Source organism: Cavia porcellus, unplaced genomic scaffold (assembly GCF_034190915.1).
Source record: "Cavia porcellus strain 051 isolate PalLab524CR breed Dunkin Hartley unplaced genomic scaffold, mCavPor4.1 scaffold_1, whole genome shotgun sequence".
Lineage (NCBI taxonomy): Eukaryota > Metazoa > Chordata > Mammalia > Rodentia > Caviidae > Cavia > Cavia porcellus.
In genome coordinates this window covers 228,556,573-228,566,722 of record NW_026947484.1, presented here as the reverse complement: position 1 = coordinate 228,566,722, position 10,150 = coordinate 228,556,573, and the positions used below count along the sequence as shown (strand labels likewise).

The 10,150-nt window shown below is 47.1% G+C and overlaps 1 long non-coding RNA gene across 2 annotated transcripts; it reads left to right on the top strand.

Annotated features, from left to right (window-relative positions):
- The first annotated feature begins 279 nt into the window (after nt 1-279).
- LOC134474570 (uncharacterized) lies at nt 280-4,490 on the top strand. 2 transcript variants are annotated; one of them, XR_010045410.1, is made up of 3 exons: nt 280-415; nt 1,397-1,538; nt 2,763-4,490. It is a non-coding gene; the product is annotated as an uncharacterized LOC134474570 (long non-coding RNA). The 2 variants fall into 2 exon arrangements; XR_010045418.1 differs by having other exon boundaries at nt 1,853-4,490.
- The last annotated feature ends 5,660 nt before the right edge of the window (nt 4,491-10,150 follow it).

Here is a 10,150-nt window from a genome sequence, read left to right as displayed (position 1 = left end):
CTGAAGCTGAATATATGTGCAGGGCTGTGGCGTGGCCCGGGCATGATTGATCTGCTTTGTTATGTCCTCTTTTGTCTTAATCTCTTTAAAATAAAAAAAAATTAAAAAAAAAAAAAGAGAATGAGGAGACATCTCAGGAAGCAAGATAGGCCACAGCTGAGGTCACCCGGAGACTTTGTGTATAGTTTTCCTTAATTAGCATCCTCTGTTGCTCTCAGGGGTCCTTGAACCCCACCCAAGATCCTGCTCAGGTTTCCTCCATTGTCCACTCAACTCTTTGCTTGTTCTGATTAAATACGGCTGCCTAGCATCAGTTGGCTGGCCGACCAGCAGAGTTACCGGCTCTGCTGAGGATTTCACTCGTCCTGCAGCCCTAAAGACCACGCTGTTTGTCTCATTCCTTTGAGCCTTCAAGGTGCGCCCATTTGGGGGTTGAGGGTCTAGGCACAGACCCCGACACTAAGTGACCTGTGAGCCATGGATACATCATGATAAAGACAGGACAGCAGAGGAGTGTGGTTCATGGGTAATGGGAGACCCAGAAGGGCCTGGTGGAGACTTTATGTGGTGAGCTTGGCGGGTGACAGTGGTGAATCAGAGCTCTTGAGGGCTTATAGACCTGTAGATGTAACCTTATTTTAATAAGACTTCATAATTTAGTGGTGTTGGGTAACATTTCAGGTCCCTGTCTTCTTACAGGGTTTCCATGTAGATGAAAGGAAAGAAAGATCATGTAAAAAGCCTTTTGCACAGTTTAATGTGCCCAAGTGAGGGGTTGGTATTTTGGCCAAGACTTTCTAGAAGTCAGTGCCACACACTGTTAGGGACCAGTGGTGACGCTGCTGAGGCCAGACACAAATTGGAGGCAGCAGGTCACTGGGACACAGGAACACCACCCAGGAAACCCAAGGGAGTTTCTCTGAATGCGTGCCACATCCTAAGATTTCTATCGTTTAGATTTCAAAGATGAATCATTGTCAGTCTCTGCTCTTCAATATTTCCCAATCCAAATAGAGATTTTCTTTCCATACCCTATATTCTAAGGCAGCTCCAGAATGAAAGGTGCTGTGAGACCTCCCACAGCCTCCCCGGGGCCTCCAACCTTGCCAGGGCTGGGCCATGAAGAGCTCCCTGAGCTGGAGTAGTCAAGGCTGGAGGGGTCCCATGACCCACTGAGTTTTAAGCAAAACCTCCATCCCCATCGCCAGAAAGCAGGGGATATTATGGGTTGTGTTTAGATGTCCTCAAAGAGGGGGCTTTTCAGAGGTGGCTGAATCTAGGGTGTGTGATATTGGGATGAGGGTGTGGTACTAAATTAGTCCACTGATTGGAATTAGCATAGTTCTGTGTGTGGCTGAATGGATTTACTGAAGACGGACGCCCCACTCGGCTGCAGGTGACACCACCCAAAAGGTTTGTATCTTGGACGGGCTACAGGCAGGCTCACTGCTGCTTCTTCTCTGCTTCCTGACTCACACGCCATCGCCTGCTTCTCTGCCTTGGAGCTGGTGGACAATGGACTGAAACCTCTACAAAACGTGAGCTGAAATCTTTTCTCCCTGAACTTCGGGTGTCAGGTGTTTTGTCTCAGCAATGAGAGAGTAACTAAGACATGAAACGTGACAGCTGAGTTGATAGCCACGGAAGGGCCCACTCCCCGTTGACTCCAGTAGCTAGCATGTCTCCTTGCTTCAGGGCTTTATTTTGACTGTTTAAACTTTTCCAGAGAACAAACAGCATCTGCCAAAATTAGTCCTCAAAATTAATTCACTAGGACAGCGAGTTGTCTAGCAGATATTTATTGAGAAACTCTCAGCGGGCAGTCAAGATAAGTCATGTGCCATTCTTCCAGCTCAGCACACGTAGAGATGGTGACTGATTTCAACAGCCAGCAAGGGTGACTGGGATTGTCACCCCAAAGCAGAGGCACCACAGGATCATGTCAGCTGGGTGCTATGAGCCAAGGTTACTGTAGAAGGACCTCTGCCCTGAAGAAGGAGGCACCTGGAAGGTTCCTTTGGATGGGAAGAATGGTTCTGTGTTGCCACAATCGCCACCATGAGAAGGCCTCACAGCAAGGCATTCAGACCAAATCTACAGACATAGCGAGCAGTAAGGTGCCCTGGGTGGGTGTGGGTAGATCAAAGGAGAAATACACAGCTTCTGCAGTCAAGAACTCAGCCTGCTACAGCAGTCAGCAAACTTGTGGCTTGTGGGCCCCTCTGGCTTACCACCTATGGGTGTAAGTAACACTCCATAGGAATGCAGGTTGACCTATTTGTTTATGTTGTTTTTACCTGCTTGGTATCAATCATAAAGCAATTTGAGTAGTTTTGAACTGGTAGCCCACAGAGCCTATTTATTGTTATCTACAGAGTATTTACTGACTCTGTAGAAAAAGTTGGTCACCATTGGTCTTCTGCAGAGACCCAGCCATGCCTAGTTAACTCATTCCCATCTGAAACACTTTGAACAGGATCAGATATCAATACTGGTGAGTGGTCAGTCGGCTGGATGCTGCCCAGGACATTGCTATGATGGGCAGACCAGTCATCAGTTATGTCAGCCCAGAAACGGGACTTGTAAGTTCACCTGGACATAACAGAAGTGTTCGTGATGGATTGACAGGTGCCCAAAATCACAATGTATGAACCAGAAAAGGGCAGGTGCTGTGGGGTAGCCCTTCAGGGAATGGAATGAGTCCTACAGGGCCACTGTTTCTGTACAGGACCACACGTATCCCTGTGTCTGGTTCTCTCTAGGTCGGCTGAGGAGTATAACAGACATGGACCTTTGGGAGAGTTAGTTCTGCTCCCAGTGAGACCAGAGGACAAACTTGCCCTGCTCTTTTCTGGATGACACTGCTCCAGTGCCTGGAGCTGAAGGTCCCCATCAGGGTTAATGTTTGCTTGAATTCTGCAAGTGCAGCACTGATGGGATGATTTTTCCCAAGCTTTGAGTTTGTTAGAGAATATTAATTCTGCTCCTAGGTCTTTCTCATTTGTTTCTCCACATTGACTTCTTTTCTTAGGTTTATTAATGTATCAGAGTTTTTTTGATGTATTAATTTGTATGAATTTGCAGGAAGTGATCTTTTTGGCTTGTTGGAAAACTTCATTTGACTTATGTGGTTTTTTTTTTTTCTATTATTTGACTCTGAAACACTTGGTGCTTGTGTTTTAAGTGTATTAGTTATAAGAAAAATATGGTTGAATTAAATAATAGCCATCTTTGAACTGGTGAGTTTAACTCTTTTATTTATTGTGATCACTGATATGCTATATTTGGATTTACTGTTGTTTTTTCATATTTTCTACTTGTCCTGTTGAGTCCTTTTCTTATTCATTTTTCTCTACTATTTTAGACCTTGTAGATTCTAAGTTTTTTGGTTGAAGTTATCTCCTTTCTCCTAAGAGTCAGTGACTTTTAGCTTAACAGGCTATTACTGTATAATATTTTATTCCTATAAAATGTTCTCTGAAGTATATCACATACAGAAGGATACATGTGTGCATGTCTGTGCATGCATGTGCACACACACACATGCACATTCATGTGCTCACACCCACTCTCATGTCTACTAGTTTGAGAAACAGAATATGGCCTCATAATTCACAATTTCCTAAATTAAATGTTACTATTAGCGTTGATATTTGTTCAGCTTTATCCACATGGTTGCCGTCTTCTTTGATTACATTACTGTCTTTCTTACATCTTGGGGCCCTTTGCCTTATTTCTGAAGTATATGTCCTTCATAAGGATCTACTGATGCTAAATTGTATTTTTTATCCGAAAACATTCTGTATTTCACACTTAGTTCTTCAAAGGTATATTTTGTTGACTATGCAATTAGCAATTACTTTCTTTCACTGTTTTGAAGACATTTTTTATTCTTTTGGCTTCTAATATTGAAGATAAAAAGTCAGATATTGAGCAGGGAGGGGCTGGGGGTTTAGCTCAGCGGCATAAGCCCTGCCTTGCAAGCAGGCGGTCGTGAGTTCAATCCCTGGTACCGATAAAAATGAAGAAGACAAAAAAAAAAAAAAAAGATATTGAGCAGGGTAAATTATTTTCTTTTTTATTTTTAACTACCTGGTTTGGAATGTTTCTTGAGGTTTTGTAGTTTCATGAGGATAAGTCTGGAGGCAAATATATTTTGGAATATTTTAGGATCCATAATATTTTTTAAATATTGTTTCTATCCAATCTCTTTAGTCACTTTCTCTGATCCATTTTGGATGAATCTTTAAAGTGCTCAAACTTCCATATCAATAAACCTCCCTTTCATGGTTTTTCTCTTTACCTCTCTAAGTGTATTCCAAGTAGTTTTGTTATACCCCTGTGCTAATTTATTCCATTTTTCAGTTCTCTAGTGAGAGCATGTCGTTAACACATGCCAGTCCCTTCACCGTCTACCATCTACCATCACTCACTAGCACAACAAAGCTGAGTTTTTTTTGACAGAGCCTGTGTGGCTTGCAAAGCCTGAAGCCTACGTGTCTGACCCTGGGGAGAAGAGTCTGCCAAGCTCTGCTATGAGAGATCATCCCAGTACCCTCATGTGTCTGATTCAGCTGCTTGCTGCTTGATTCTTTTGCTAACTCTGATGGTGTTTTCCTCCATGTGAGGCTTGCGATTCTGTGTGTGTGTGTGTGTGTGGTTCTGGGGATGGAACTCAGGGCCTCTTGCATGAGAAGCAAGTGTTCTACCACTGAGCCGCATTTTATTTTTTACTTAGAGGTGAATTTCACTGGGTCGCCCAGGCTAGGCTTGAACTTGCAATCCTCCTGCTACAGCCTCCCAAGTAGTTAGGATTGTAGTTGTGCCGCATGGCCCTCAGCTGATACTAATTTTTTCTTATTACGAGTTCATCTTTGTTGAAACATTATCTGGGAGGCTTTTATAAGGCTTGAATTAAGAGAATGCCTCTTCTATTTGTGTCTATTTTTGCAAGGTTCCCAGCCATTTTAATTTTATTATTACTACTGAATATAGTTGCAAAATAGATTCATTTCAATCCAGACTTGAAGCCTGAATTGTGATTATTTATTTACTCGTTTTACCTCTCGTAGAGGATAGGGACTGTTATTTTTCCTTTCAATCAAAAATCAGCTTTGAGACACAGAAGTTTTCTTTGCATGGCAGTTATTTTCCAGTTCACCCTTTTACTGGGAATATGGGCCTTTGGGGACTCATTCCGGTCTCCATGTTGGCACTGCGCTGCCTTGTGGACGGCCTCCCCTGTCTCCCTTAGACCCCTAGACACCATTAAAACTAAAAGCTCTAATTTAGAAAACACTAGCAAATGACCTTAAGGTCCTCTGCCTGCTTGAGGGCCCGTTTACTATACTCCTTTGGATTTTGGCTTCCACTTCATTTTTGACCCCTGGAAATTAGCTGTGTTCATTAGTTATTAAGATACCTTATTCATTCTATCTAACTTTTTAGGAAGAAATGTCGGGAATCTTGCACTGCTGGAAATGAATGTCAGCTTGTAGTAGAGTGCTTACTGAACATATGCAAGGTCCTGAATTCAATTCCCCAGTACTGCAACCAATCAATTGATTTATTAGTAGGTCAATCAATCCCTAGTACTACTAGGAAAATGGAAATGAAAGTTTCTTTTTTTAAAATTTTATTTTGAAAGTCGTAAAATACAACAGAACAAGACAGAATAAAGCCAACTAAGATCGTATAGTGAAATTGGTACAGAACTTCACAGCAGGTTACTGGGATAACTGTAATAGTTATCACAGTATATTTCATTATCTTTATAATAGTTGTTCTTTCAATCACGTATATCAAAATAAAATGAGATACAGAATGTTGGGAGCCGCAGCCCCGAGCCCGGTCGCCTCACTTGGCAGACGTGAGGCCTGTAGTAAAGAGTGAAGCCTGAGGTAGATTACCCCTCCCATCGAGCACGTTAGTTTCCTGCTTACCGCGTAAGCAACCCGCTCAACAATATAGTCTGCCTGGCAACTGATGATGTTAGCCAATCAGCTTGCCTTGCTCACTTTAACATGATTGGACACTGTATCCGTGTATATATACCGGTGCCACCCCTGGGGGGAAGTAGAAGCCCGGTAGAAGCCCGGAAGTAGAAGCCCAAAAGGAGCCGCAGAGAGCGGACCGGTAGAGGCTTCGGAGCGAAGCCCAGAAGGAGCCGCGGGGAGCGGACCAGAGGAGGCTTCGGCTGGGAGCGATCCCAGGGCAGGCTGTACGGAGAAGAAAAATAAAAGAAAAGGTTGTCCACTGCCAGACTTTGTCGTGTGTCCTTCCTGCCGGCCGGGAGCGGACATCGACATTTGGAGGCCCGCCCGGGGACTGATCACCCCCGAGACGTGACAGCGGACAACGCTCCAGTACAGAGCTGCGAGACAGGTGAGTTGGGGATAAGCCTGGGCTCTGGGTGGCGCGCACCTACAGGGCTTTTAGACTCCCCTCAGGCTCACGCGTAAGTGGCGGATTCCTTGGGCCTCACGCGGTGAGTAACATATTAAAAAATGGGAAACATGCTAGGTAGCAACACTAAGAGCGAGGGTGGTTGTGGAGAAAGCTCTCAAGAGCTTACAAAAGTACGCAGGGTATCTGAGCAGGCCCAGTCAGGGAGCTCCCGAGAGGGGCCCGTCAAGGGGAACAAAGATGCTAAGGAGGAGGATGGGGCTCTAGCCTCGGAGTCGTCTGACTCCGAGGACGAGGGAAAGTTGAATGGCAAGGAGGCCAAAGAGACCAGCTGTCAGGAGCCCAAGTCGCTCGATAAGGAGTCACAGGGTTCTTTTCCAGCGTTGCGCCGCGAATTGCGCTCTGCTCAACCTGGTCTGCGGAGGAGTAGAGAGCTCCTGAGCGCTCCCCGGCGCGAGAGGGAGGCGATCCCTCGCCACGAGGCGGCCGCCTGGGAGCTCCCTCCCCTTTCGCCAGAACAGGAAGTGATGCACGGGCCCCCATTTTCCGCCCAATCACGGCCGCCGTCTTATGCTCCGCCGCCGGCGGGTCGGTATTTTTACAGGCGGCTTTGGCAGGGGGGACGCTTGTCTCATGAGGTACATCCACCTGGGATAGATAGTGGCCCCTACGGGATATTTCCTGTACAAGTAGCTATGGGCCAGGGACGCAATGCATGAGAGCCTTTTGAGATAAAGCAGATTAGAGAACTTAAAAATGCAGTTACAACCTTTGGGCCGACTGCGCCTTACACCATTGCCATGCTGGAGAATCTGTCTTCTGGGCCCCTCACCCCCGCGGACTGGATTCAGCTGGCAAAGGCGTGTCTGCCCTCGGGCAGTTACCTGGATTGGCGAGCCTGGTACGCAGAGTTCTCTGCAGAGCAGGCTGAGAGAAACGCCAATCGGGGAAACCGGGGGTGGAACAAGGAAATGCTTATGGGAGAAGGTCGGCACGCTGATGATCAGACTCAGTTCCCCGGCGCTGTCTATGAACAAATCAATGCCATAGGGCTCCGCGCCTGGAAGCAGATAAGTGGTGCCGGAACAGCCTCCTTGTGTCTTTCAAAAATAATTCAGGGTACCACAGAGCCATTTGTTGACTTTGTGGCCCGAATGCAAGATGCTGCCGATAAGATATTTTCTGATCCGGGAGTGGCTCGACCGCTGGTAAGGCAGCTGATTTTTGAGCAATGTACAAAGGAGTGCAAGGCAGCGATAGCTCCTCATAAGAACAAGGACCTCAACGCCTGGATTAGGATATGCAGAGAGATAGGGGGGCCGCTCTCCAACTCGGGAGTGGCTGCTCTCCTGGCCGCGGCTGTACAGCAGAGGGGACCTCGCGGGTTAGAAGGGGAATGTAAGGCTAAAAGGTGTTTTGCCTGCGGGGAGCCAGGACACATTAAACGTCATTGCCCAAACAATGCAGATGCTAGGCCTCGCCCTAGGAATGAAGAACCATATGTTTGTGGGCGATGCAAGAGGGGATCACACAAAGCTGAGGAGTGTAGGTCGGTCTTTGATGCTCAGGGCAACCGTATTTGTGGACGAGATGCTAGAGGGCCAAAAAACGGCCAGAGGGGGCCCCCTTCACAGGCGGGCCCCCGCCCCAGAGACAGGACAGCTCAGGATGGCAGCCTTCAACAAGGGCCACCCCTGGGTCAGCAGGTGTGGACCTCAGTGTCGCCTCCAGACTTATACAGAAGGTCACCATTAGGATGGATGGCGTTAGGACCCTAAATGACATGCAAAAACTATTGGGAGACATTAATTGGATTAGGCCATATTTACATATACCAAATTCAGATCTCAAACCCCTGTTCGACCTTCTGAAGGGAGACCCAGATATAGCCTCCCACAGGAGGCTCACTCCTGAGGCAAGAGCTGCCTTACAGAGAGTGGAAAAAGCCTTAGGTGGGGCTACCTTATACAGAATTGAACCAGGGCGACCCTTTGATGTCTGTTTGCTACAGACTAGTCTACAGCCCACAGCGGTGATTTGGCAGAAAGGACCATTACTGTGGATACACCATAAGGTCTTCACCACGCACATAAGAGCACATACATCCCTGCCAGGGCCTATGGCACAGGGGAATGCGGCTGCTGATACTGCCACTCGCCCGTTATGGATTTTTACCTTACTAACACCAATCGAGCGAGCCCGTGCCTTCCATGATAAGTTTCATGTCAATGCCAGGACACTAGCAAACCATTTCCATGTTTCCAGAGCAGATGCACGAGATATCGTGCGACTATGTGACTCCTGTGCCACATACAAACCTGCCATACCGATGGGAGTAAACCCTCGAGGTTTGATCCCTGGTGATGTTTGGCAGATGGACATCACACATATACAGGAGTTTGGGACTCTTAAATATGTTCATGTTTCCACAGACACCTGTTCTCACGTCATATTTGCAACAGCAGAAACAGGTAAAAAAGTGTCTAATGTGATCAATCATTGCCTGGCGGCTTGGGCCGCATGGGGCAAACCAAAAATATTAAAAACTGATAATGGACCAGCCTATATAGGCAAAGCCTTCAATGAGTTCTGCAAAATGATGGAGGTTCAATTAAAACATGGTATCCCATACAATCCCCAAGGTCAAGGAATCATTGAGAGGGCTCATAGAAGCCTCAAAGAAATTTTACAAAAACAAAAAGGGGGAGTAGGCCAAGGCCTGGCCCCAAAGGCACGATTATCCATGGCACTATTCACACACAATTTTTTAAATTTAAATAATGATAATCGCTCCCCAGCCGTGGAGCACTGCAACCCTTCCCCCAACCATAAAGGGTGGGTGAAGTGGAAAGATGTCCTGACAGGACAATGGATGGGCCCGGATCCAGTGGTCAGCTGGAACCGAGGCGCGGTTTGTGTTTTCCCACAGGAACCGGGACGAGAACCACTGTGGATACCGGAGAGACTGACACGGGCAACAAAGCCCTCGACTGAAGATCAGACCTGCCCTACCGGAGATCCATCACAGACCAACCAACAAGATGAATAGAAATAGCGGTAGCCCGAAATGGACAAGAAGATCCTCAGGCATATGCATGGCTCGCTCGCCTAGCCTATGACCGAGTCTAGGGACGGTGAGCTTCCCACACTCCTCCTCTAAAAAATTATGACATAGCTGGGTAGGAGAGTCAATGATGGGTAAGAGCGTACTCCCCCGGTGCGACTCAACCTAAGCCAGGCCCTACCCCATCCTGCACGTAAGCCGCTGGACTGTTAGATGCTGCCCAGGTCTAAATTTCTCTCCGAGGGGATTTCTTTACGGAGAGGAAATGAGTGCAAGCTTGTGTGCATCCAGGTTCCGTCCAGTTTGTGCCTGGCCCTAGAAAAAGGACGAGGGCCTCAGGGCCTTGGCAGACCATGGGACGGCCGACCAGGGTCTAAGCCAAGGACCTACGGTGGGCCTACACATAGGGCATAAGCCTCTGCACCCAGTCCAGAAAGGGCTACGATGCGCACATTCATAAAAAAATAAAAAAGGGGGAGATGTTGGGAGCCGCAGCCCCGAGCCCGGTCGCCTCACTTGGCAGACGTGAGGCCTGTAGTAAAGAGTGAAGCCTGAGGTAGATTACCCCTCCCATCGAGCACGTTAGTTTCCTGCTTACCGCGTAAGCAACCCGCTCAACAATATAGTCTGCCTGGCAACTGATGATGTTAGCCAATCAGCTTGCCTTGCTCACTTTAACAT